This window comes from Rosa chinensis, chromosome 2, assembly GCF_002994745.2.
Source record: "Rosa chinensis cultivar Old Blush chromosome 2, RchiOBHm-V2, whole genome shotgun sequence".
In the NCBI taxonomy this organism is placed as follows: Eukaryota; Viridiplantae; Streptophyta; class Magnoliopsida; order Rosales; family Rosaceae; genus Rosa; species Rosa chinensis.
This window is the reverse complement of record NC_037089.1, coordinates 21,391,310-21,402,017: the sequence shown is the minus strand read 5'-3', so window position 1 is coordinate 21,402,017 and position 10,708 is coordinate 21,391,310.

Genomic DNA, 10,708 nt, shown 5'->3' with positions numbered 1-10,708 from the left:
CCCCACTCTCCTCCCTAGAACCTAAACTAGTTATGGGTCCGTCACAAAAAATGACATCCATGAGCCGAAAGGGCCCAACCCCTAACCACCTATACCGCCCAACGTCCCGGGCTACCGAGAATCACGAGAATATTGATACCACCTCATAGACAACCGCTAAAACAACCAACGCCCTCTTCCACACCGTGTCCCAAAACAGCCAGACCACGTGCAAGGATCGTTCGTCAGCACATTGACCATAAGTTAAAACTGACAATAAACCAATTCGTCCCCAAGAAAAACACCAAATCCATGGCACCTCAATTTGACCCAACCCTAGCTCAAAAGAGTAGGGACATGCTAAAAACCAGAAAGACCTAACCAATACCCTAATCAAAACCCTAACCAAAAAAATTACTCTAACCAAAAACATAAAGCTACCCCACCAAACGTCTTCCTTCTCCTCAGATGGCTCGCCGGCAAACCACCACCATAGAACTGTCCCATCGAACTCACAATGCCGGAATATTTCAATCCACAAAGCAAACCACACCGACCACAGCTGTTGTCGATCGGATCTAGACATAAATCCAGATCCTGACGAGTCCACACCGAGACCCAATAAACTCGCCTTGCCTTGCCGCCTGGCTTCGTCTGGCAGCGCGAAAATCCGACACCACCCTTGCACTCTCCACCAATCGACCCATCTCAGAGAAATAGCTAGCACCATACAATCCATGGTATACCGCCGCCACGATCTGGCCTCTGACCACCTTCTCCAAGCCTGCTTTGATTGCCAACCACCCATCCTACACACCTGCGCCGCCGCCCGAGAGGAAAGAAAAGTTGTACATGAGCCGGAAGGGCTAAGCAGAAGACAGAAACGGAGCCCCGAGGCCCCACAATCCCGTCTGGCAACACCCGCCACTCGTCGAAGAGGCCTGAACCCACAGTCGACGCGGGCGCGCCGCCGGACAGGCAGCACCCTCTTCTTTGTGGTTTCCAAAATAAATTTCTTCCCTGTATTCTCGGAGCAGATCGAGAGGTAGGTTATTTTGTGCTTGCAAACTTTATGTCCGTACATTTTGATCATGGATAAATAATGAAATTATCTATTATAAAATAAAAAAAATTCCTCCACCATTTTGTTCTCCCTTTTTAATCCTTAATTACCTTTCTTTTCACCACCAACCTTCTCTGATGACGTCAACCACCTCCATCATGGAGATAATTCGGTGACAACCAACCAAATTATTGTAGGTGTAATTTTTGGTAGGATGCAAGTGAATAATACTAATTACTTTGGTGGTCTTCCACCAAATTAATAATGCACACTACACAATCCCTCCTCTCTCTGCCTTAGGCTGGATTCGGGGTTGAGTCCTTTGGCGAGACAGTTCTGGGCTGGACTCAACACAATCTTAATTTGAGGTTGTTCACTGCACAGTCTAGTGGGGAGGTACACCAAGGGGTCTTTAGGCCCCAAACCAGTCAAGGCAAATGCAGAGAACTAGGGTTGTGTAGGAATAAATTTAGTTATTAGTTTTTTTTTCTTTGCATTTTCCTTTTGGATTTTAGTTTTTTTTTTTTTGCATTTTCTTTTTTGGATTTTAGTTTTTGCATCTTCCTTTGGAATGTTTGTCGAACTGCTGTCAGTTGAGCAATGTATGTAATAGGTGATCTTCTCATCCCCTAGACTGATCTTGTACAATCGTATGATCTTTTGATCACAGGAAATATATCTTCATTTCCCCTCAAAAAATAATGCACACAAATGTTCAGCAAGTACCAACTTGAAATTACGTGGCGTTGATCATATGATACGAAAAGAATTATACCTAACTTGATCACAGGAAATATATCTTCATTTCCCCTCAAAAAATAATGCACACAAATGTTCAGCAAGTACCAACTTGAAATTACGTGGCGTTGATCATATGATACGAAAAGAATTATACCTAAAAACTACCAGCAACATAAAGGAAATTAAATCTCTAAATTTTATTGATAATATTAGGATAACGGAGGATGGATGTGAACATGAGTATCTGTAAATGGATTATTTGGCAAAAAATTAGAGCAAAAACTAATTTTGGTAAAAGTAAATGGGAATTGGTCTACTCATTTCATTTGATAGTCCCTTTATATAGGGAGAGAATTACAATGGAAATATCAATTACAATAATGATAGTAAATGCTAATTGAGCTATAATTGCAATTCTTTAATTCTCTCTTCGTCAATTACTTTGACGAAGGCACATAATGTGTTTTTCCTTTAACACTCCCCCTTATGCCAATTCAAAGATGAAATGGTACATGAATTGTTGCCTCACTAAAAACCTTGCCAAGTAACAATAAAAACCCTGTGGGACAAAAAAATACACCTTGGTCGAAGGAAAAGAGCACAACGCACCTATTACATTTGATGATGACATGTGTGTGTTAGACTCCCCTTGATGTCTACACCTCCCCCTAATTCTTACATTAGTTAAGGGAGATTGGAAAGTCTTCGCATTCCTATGTTTTTCACATGTCTCTCAAATATGGCCTTAGGCAAGGATTTGGTAAACAAATCTGCCACATTCTCCTCAGACCCTACTTGATTCACTTGAATTTTGAGGAGAGCCTATTGTTGCTGATTGTAGAAAAACTTTGGCGATAGGTGTTTTATATTATCACCCTTGATATAACCTAGCTTCATCTGTTCGATGCAAGCTACATTATCTTCATAAATGCAAGTAGGCTCTTCAGTGGTAGAACTCAAACCACTAGTCCCTCGAATATGTGTAATGATAGCTCTTAATCATATACACTCACAAACCGCCTCATGTAGAGCAATGATCTCAAAGTGGTTTGAGGAGCTAGCCACAAATGTTTGCTTGGTTGATCTCCAAGATATCGTCTTGTCACCAATGGTAAATACATAACCAGTTTGGGAACGACCTTTATGTGGGTCAGAGAGGTACCCAGTATCAGCAAAACCAACCAAAACATTATTTGGAGTTTCGGTGTAGTGAGTGGTGCTTTTGCCATCAACATTTCCTTTCGGGATTGCAGTTCCATCTGCAGCACCTCTTGTCTCTATGTAGGGAAAGAACAGTCTCAAGTCAATGGTTCCTTTTAGGTATCGGAAAATGTTCTTGATACTATTCTAGTGATGGTGCATTGGCGCTGAGTTAAATCTAGCTAACAAGTTCACTGAGAATGTAATGTATGGTCGAGTGCATTGGGCTAAGTACAATAATGCCCCTGTTGCACTTAGATAGGGAATTTCAGCTCTCAACACCTCTTCGTCATCTTCCTTTGGACAAAATGGATCTTTCTTTGCATCCAAACTTCGACCGATCATGGGAGTGCTAGAAGGATGCGCTTTGTCCATGTTAAATCACCTGAGCATCTTTTGGACATACGCAGACTGGTGGATTAGTATTCCACAAATTCGGTGTTCTAGTTCAAGGCCTAGATAGAATCAAGTTTTCCCAAGTTCCTTCTGAGTCCAAAATGTCAAATTCAGATCGAGTTGGATCAACCATTTACATAAACAAGAGACAAGATATATAAATTACGCAGTCATAAAGACATCCACTCAAATTATTTTCCAAGGATATGAATTAGATTTCAAGACCAAAATTCATAATGGTCACTTTTTTTTTGATGCTATGTGAAAATGCTTTATCAAGGTAATTATGTATTTATAATGCGCATGAATTTTCATAATCATGACGAAACTCAATTTATATATAGCATACTAAATAAGGAATAACCATAGCATATAAAAATAACAATTATATAGGGCAATAAGTAATAGTAAAACTTGCTAAAACATGCTTTAGAATTCCACATTAAAAACAATTATAGAAGATAGTAATATAAATTATAAGACATGCTCAAATTTCACAAATATGTAACAAAATATACTACACATAATTCTAGCAATGATATATCTTGCGCAAAATAAAATATAAACAATAGCATAATATAAAGGCATGCTTGTGTAATTATATAAGCGTAAATAAAATTCACAAAACATGCTCAAAATTGCATAATAAAAACATAAACAATAACATACTTAAAGCATATGCTTAAACATAATTATTTAAAATTCACAAGGCATGCTGATTCCACAATTTACCGGAGTATGAAATGAAATAAATAAAAGAGAACATACTTGGTTTCGAAAAAACAAAACGATCCTAGTGCACGCACTTGTTGATGCAGTAGTGCATAGCAATGTTTTTGGGCTTGAGCAAAACTGGGCCACTTCCTCTTTTTTTTTTTTTTTTTTTTTTTTTTTTCAGCAGTGGGCCACTTCCTTTTTTTTCTGGTGGGTCTATTGCGTTCTCGCTGGTAGTGTGCAAGCAAAGTGGCTGCGCTAGGCTGGGCGGTGGTGCGTGCAGGTCTGCTAGGCGTGAGACGCTGGGATGCAGTCAGGCAGCGAGGAAGCTGGAGGCGCTAGCGGGTGGGCTGCCCTATAGGTGGGTTGGAGGCCGGTGGTATGCTGCTGTGCTAGTGTGCAGGAGCTGGGCACAAGCAAGGGAAGCGCTGTGGGGTTGACAACATGAAAAAGAAAAAGTTTTTTTTTTTTTTTTTTTGCGAAGCTAGGGTTTTTTTCTTCCTCTCTTTTCTCTTGGCTATTAGCTATGAGCGTGCTGATAACGTGTAAAAATAAATGGGAATTTGTCTACTTATTTCATTTGATAGTCCATTTATATAGGGAAAGAATTATAATGAAAATATCAATTACAATAATAATAGTAAATACTAATTGAGCTATAATCGCAATTCGTTAATTTGTTCTTCGTCAGTTACTTTGACGAAGACATGTAATATGTTTTTCCTTTAACAATTTTTATAAAAAACAATATTAAAAAAAGAAAAGAACAAGAAGTTGATTTTCAGCCCAAAGAATAACTCAAATCAAACACCATGCCTGGGCCTTGACCCAAGACCACTGAAGGTTAGCTCAATGGACAAGGCAAGACCTCGTTAAACCCTGAACCCTATTTCTTAATTTGCAGTGTCAATGTCTCTGGCCTACTAAGAGCAACTCCAACAGATTCCCTATATTTTGATTTTTCTCTACTTTAGGGAAAAATAAGCCTCTTTTGCTCCAACAGATTCTCTATAACTATCTCTATTTTAGGAAAAGTGAGGAGAGAGAAAACCAAATTCCCTATATTTACAGCAAACTCCAAAATTTTAAAGAAGAATATGGAGATTTTATAGATTACTGTAAACTAGAGAATCTGTTGGAGTTGGAGAAGAAAAATAGGCTAAAGGTTTGACTTTTGCTTCTCTATAATACAAAAATTATAGGGAAGCTGTTGGAGTTGCTCTAATAAATTAAAGAAATCAGAAAATGAGTCGGGATTACAACTCAAGCAGATGTTGTAAGTGGTTGGAAGGCTGGGTTTTATAGACCGGAGTGATTGAGATATTGTTCATATAAAACTCATTACTTGGTCAAATCCCAGCTCTAACGTTGTTTGACCTGTCATTTTTCAGTCCACGGTCTTTGGCTAAAAGTTATTTAATTCTGAAGGTTTGAGGAAAAAAAAACTAAATCGTATAGTCTAAAATGGTGATGATAATAATCAGATTCGAATTCAAACTCAAAACGAAGTCGATCTAAGAAAAGGTTCTAACCTGGTACGTGTGTCAGTATACCTAGCATGGCTCAAAATCTGAAATCCCTATTGCATTTGAGTATTTCTTACGTTCATACGTTGTAAACTTTTTAAAATGTTTTCATACTATATTAACAAGTTAATAATACGTACTGAGCGGGAAGGTGTACGTTTGCTCAAACTCCTAGTTTTACTAGGCAATTCAGCACTGTTTGCTAGCTTGACCTAGCAACGTTCTGACAAAAATCACCAAACCTCATGTTTCCGAGCTAGCTCACCAAAGCTCATATATACTTCCGAGCATCCTTCTTCCTCAGATACGTTCACGCTACTTTTACAGTAAATTGATAAGCTGATCATCTATTTGTTGAGCACCGATTTACGCACGGAGATTTGCAACTCACTAGTATATTTTTTAGCATTCTTCTTATACGTTCACATTTTTCACAATAAACCGATAGCTGGACTGATCATGTATATATGTGGAGCACAGATTGCATGGAGATTACGTGTGGAGCACAATAGATTCAGCCAAGTACCAATATGCACAAATTTTCTACTTTCTACCATGTGCATGTTGAGAATATATACATCCCACATGAGAAAAATAGGACATTGTCTATGAGTTTATAAAGGTTTGGGCCACTCCATCCATTGTCAATTGATTTTGGATGTGAACCCCAGATTACTTTATCATGGTATCAGAGCGGGTTACCCAAGTGTGCATGTCTAACGGCCACACAAGCTCCACGTCACCCAAAGTTGTCCACGTGTGTCACACGTGCGGGGACGTGTTGAGAATATATACATCTCACATGAGAAAAAATGGGACCTATGGAGTGGCCAAAACCCTTATAAACTCACATGAGACCTATGCACATGGGATGTGCATGCCTTTGGCCCCTCACTACTTGATCACATCTAAACGGAACGAGATATGTGTCAAGAAGTGTTTCTCGAAAATTTATTCAACTCCACCTACGACATTGCATTTAAGCATAAAGAATTATTTTTTGAACTTTAGGATCTGATCGTTTGTTAAATATCACAAATAGTCTGGAAATTTTTAAGGTTGATTCAAAAAATTGTGGATAACAACGTCTGCAAGGTCTCTCCCTAGATGTGACGATACAAAAGTAACAAAACTCCAAGCAACTATATATATATTATGTTGGCGAAGAAAGATCCAACATTAAAAAAGTGACCTATATTTGCACGGATGTGTAAAGACTGCACGGAGGAATTCTTTCGACACCTGATGAACCTACTTTCGGAAGTTTATATGATTTGGATATCCAAATGGCTTGGTGGATATGGTAATTGCTGAATCATCTTGCATGTATTTGAATCTCTTTTTTTTTATTAATTTTTTTTTTTTGTCTTGGATGATCGACTTGATTTTGACTCATATAAAGCTTGACTAGGAACTAACATTAAGTGCAATTACCGACCTGCAAGTTGTGAAAATATTCATATTTACTTCAATCGTTTATAGTGAGAGCTGCGATTCAAATTTTCATATGTTTCGACTTTTCATCTATAGGTTTTGGGGGTATCGTTCGTGATCATGAGGGTGTATTCGTGTATGCTTTTGCCTCACGGGTAAGAATTCCGAGCGCCCTTGACGCGTCCTTGTGCTCCTTGAAGCGGTTCATGTTGCTAGGTTGAAAGAGTGGCACTACCGGCCTATGGATTGAAACGGACTCAGCAATATATGGTTGTGCGTTATTTTGCCCCTCCAGACTCCAGGTTGCAGACTAGGTGGTTGAATGGTCCGGTGCTTACGTTAGTTAAGTCTTCGGTGACTCATATTTACCGGAAAGGAAATGGCTCTGCTGATGTTTTGGCTAAGTGTGTTGTAAAAAATACGGGACGGAATTCCTGTAAAATTAAAACATAAAATAATATGATAATATTTTGGGAAAATAAAAATAATGATATAGATAAGAAAATAAAATAAAGTAAGAAAATAATATAATGTATAGATTTTGATATAGGAAAACTTATCGAGTCGAGACGTGCAAGTGCACTGTACTAAGAGAAGATTCGTCTCCTATTACACAAGGTTGAATGACGAACTTCCCCCAACATACAACAACTCTTTGAGCTCCGTCATGCAGCTAATTAAGAAACCCCAGCCCATTGAACCTTAATCACTTTTGCACTCAAAACGGTGTATATTTAAAATAGATATATGTATGATATGGTAGAGGACTTTAGATAGCTAGGGTGTTGTGCTAGAGTGGTTGCATGATGGTGGAGTGCCTTTTCTTCTCACGATATCCCTCATATTTATCCGACCATCTTGACATTTCATATCCGACAATATGTCCAACCACACATGCCTTCCAACCATATGCCTTCCAACTCTAGCCATGTACCATTGTATAGGCCACACGCCCACACTTACCATGACTATCAATAACCTCATTAACCATATAGCAGTCAAATAATAATCATATATTTAAAACATGAAGCAGTAAACCATAAATAGAGAAATAAACACAAAATGAAAATAACTTCTGAAATAAATAATGAAATAAATAAAAAACATTTTAATTTTAAATTATAAAATTTCCAACAAATTGTGGTGCTTCACACGAGGGTACTCATGTATGAAATTCATTACCTCAGTTCTTAGTCTCTGCCTATGGCCATAATTATGTGTACGCAATGGCCAACCTAGCTATAGATTCACATATATTTTGGTGAAAATTAGGTCTGAAATATTTTTTTCTGGATGTGGATTTTTTTTAAATGATCCAACAAAAAGAGAAAATTATACAGTCTCCCTTAGCGGAGCAATCTCAAACTTTTGCTCAAAAATTTACTTAGCCAAAATCTCCCGTTTTACCATCTTCAAGTCAAACAAAATTTTCAAACCAGCAAAAACCTTTTAAAAGCCCGTATTTTATCAAACCTGAAACCAAAACCATTCTGGTTATTGATCCAGAAATTTATGATACTGAGCCCTACCAAATTCTCAGAAAACTCCTTCTAGGAAAAAACCAAAGCATCATAAAAAATATTCAAAATATTATAAAAAAACATAAATCAAACCCAGAAAGAAAAGTCACATCTATACCTTATACAAGCTCTAAACCTTATAAAAAAATACAAAAGAAAATTTGTCAAGAAAGACACAGGTCAAAACTCAAAACTTCCTATTTGCTACAAATGTGGCAAAGCAGGACACTATACAAAAAAGATTGTCGAGTCAAACAAAAAATTAATGCTTTAAATCTTGATGAAGAAACAAAAATTAAACTTCTCAAAATTATGCTTGACTCAGAATCAGATAGCTCAGACTATGACGATTCTGATTCAGAAGAAACTTTACAAATAGATGAAATTGACTTCTCAGAAACTTCAAGTTCTGATGAAGAAGAAACAGAATGTAAAATCTCAAAAGAAGGTATAAAAATTTGTAATTGCAAAAACAAATTAAAGATTCAAATGATTTCCCGAAAAACAAAAAATGAGTTTTTAGAAATAGCTGCAAAAATGGAAGACACAGAACTTCAAGCTCAATTTCTTACTATCTTCATAGATTTAATTAAAGAAGATATAGGAAAAGAAAATCAGTCAAATAACCTATATAACATAAAAGATATTTTTCAAAGATTCGATAAAAGACAAAAATCTGAAGTAACAATTTCATATTTACAACAAGAAATAAACCAAGTTAAGAAAGAAATAATTCTCTTAAAAACAGAAATTACAGAACTCAAGAGTAAACCTACAAATGAAGAACCACCCAAACTAGAAGGAAAAGGAGAAAACAGCCAAAACGATCAAAATATTCAAGAAAATGTGATTAATGAACAATTTATTGGATATATTACTAGAGTAACCTACCAAAAATGGAAAACATTAATAACTCTTGCAATTTCAGATTTGCCTTGATTGATACAGGAGCAGATATGAACTGTATTCAACAAGGAATAATCCCCACCAAATATTGCGAAAAATCAAAAGAAAAACTAACTGGAGCAGGTGGATCAAAATTAAAAATACGCTACAAATTACCAAAAGTTCATGTATGTGTGGATAATGTCTGCATACAAATATTTCTTACAATTGTCGATAACCTAGACACTGAATTAATTCTAGGAACTCCTTTTATCAGTTTAATCCATCCATTTTTAACAACTAATGAAGGCTTAGAAACAACAATCTTAGGTCAAACAATTCGTTTTCCTTTTATTGAAAAGGCAAAAACTAGAAACTTCAACCTAATTCGAAATGCTGCAATTACTAAAAAGATCAATTTAATTCAAAACAAACAAAATCATATAAATTATCTCAAACAAGACTTACAAGTTAAAAGAATTGAACATTTACTTCAACAGCCTTATCTACAAAATAGAATTAAAGAATTTAAAGAAAAATTAGAAAAAGAAGTAAGCTCAAACATCCCAAATGCTTTTTGGAATAGAAAAACCCACATGGTTGAATTACCATCAGGGGCGGACCTATTCATAGGCCCGAAGGGGTCCGGACCCCCCCCCCCCCCCCCCCAAAGAATTTATGGTATACTTCAATTTTAGTTACTTGTTTACCTTATTAATATTAAAAATAGGCTTAATTTAAGTATTACACCCCCCAAAAACTTTTATAACCAATCAATTTGAATAATTAATCAATTATATTAAGAAACATAATTATTAAATTGATTGGTCTTTATGTCTAAATAAGTAAAGTAATTGATTTGTTTTATTTGAAAAATAGAAAGTAATTAATTTAACAAGAAAACGTAAAGTAATTGATGAATAAGTTATTACTTTCTTCACATGAACATTTGTAATCTTTATATGAGTTTAGGAGATGTATAAAACAGAATCTTGCTTGATTTGAAGATGAACATCTTCTATAAGGGAAATATACAAAACATTAATTTTTTGCAAAATTTTAATATTATATACTATATATGTCTGGACCCCCCCTGATGTGAAATCCTGGTTCCGCCCTTGATTACCATACAAAAAGGATTTTGACGAAAAGAAAATACCTACAAAGGCAAGACCAATTCAAATGAACAATGAATTATTTGAATATTGCAAGAAAGAAATTCAAGACATTTTAGGCAAAAGGTTGATAAG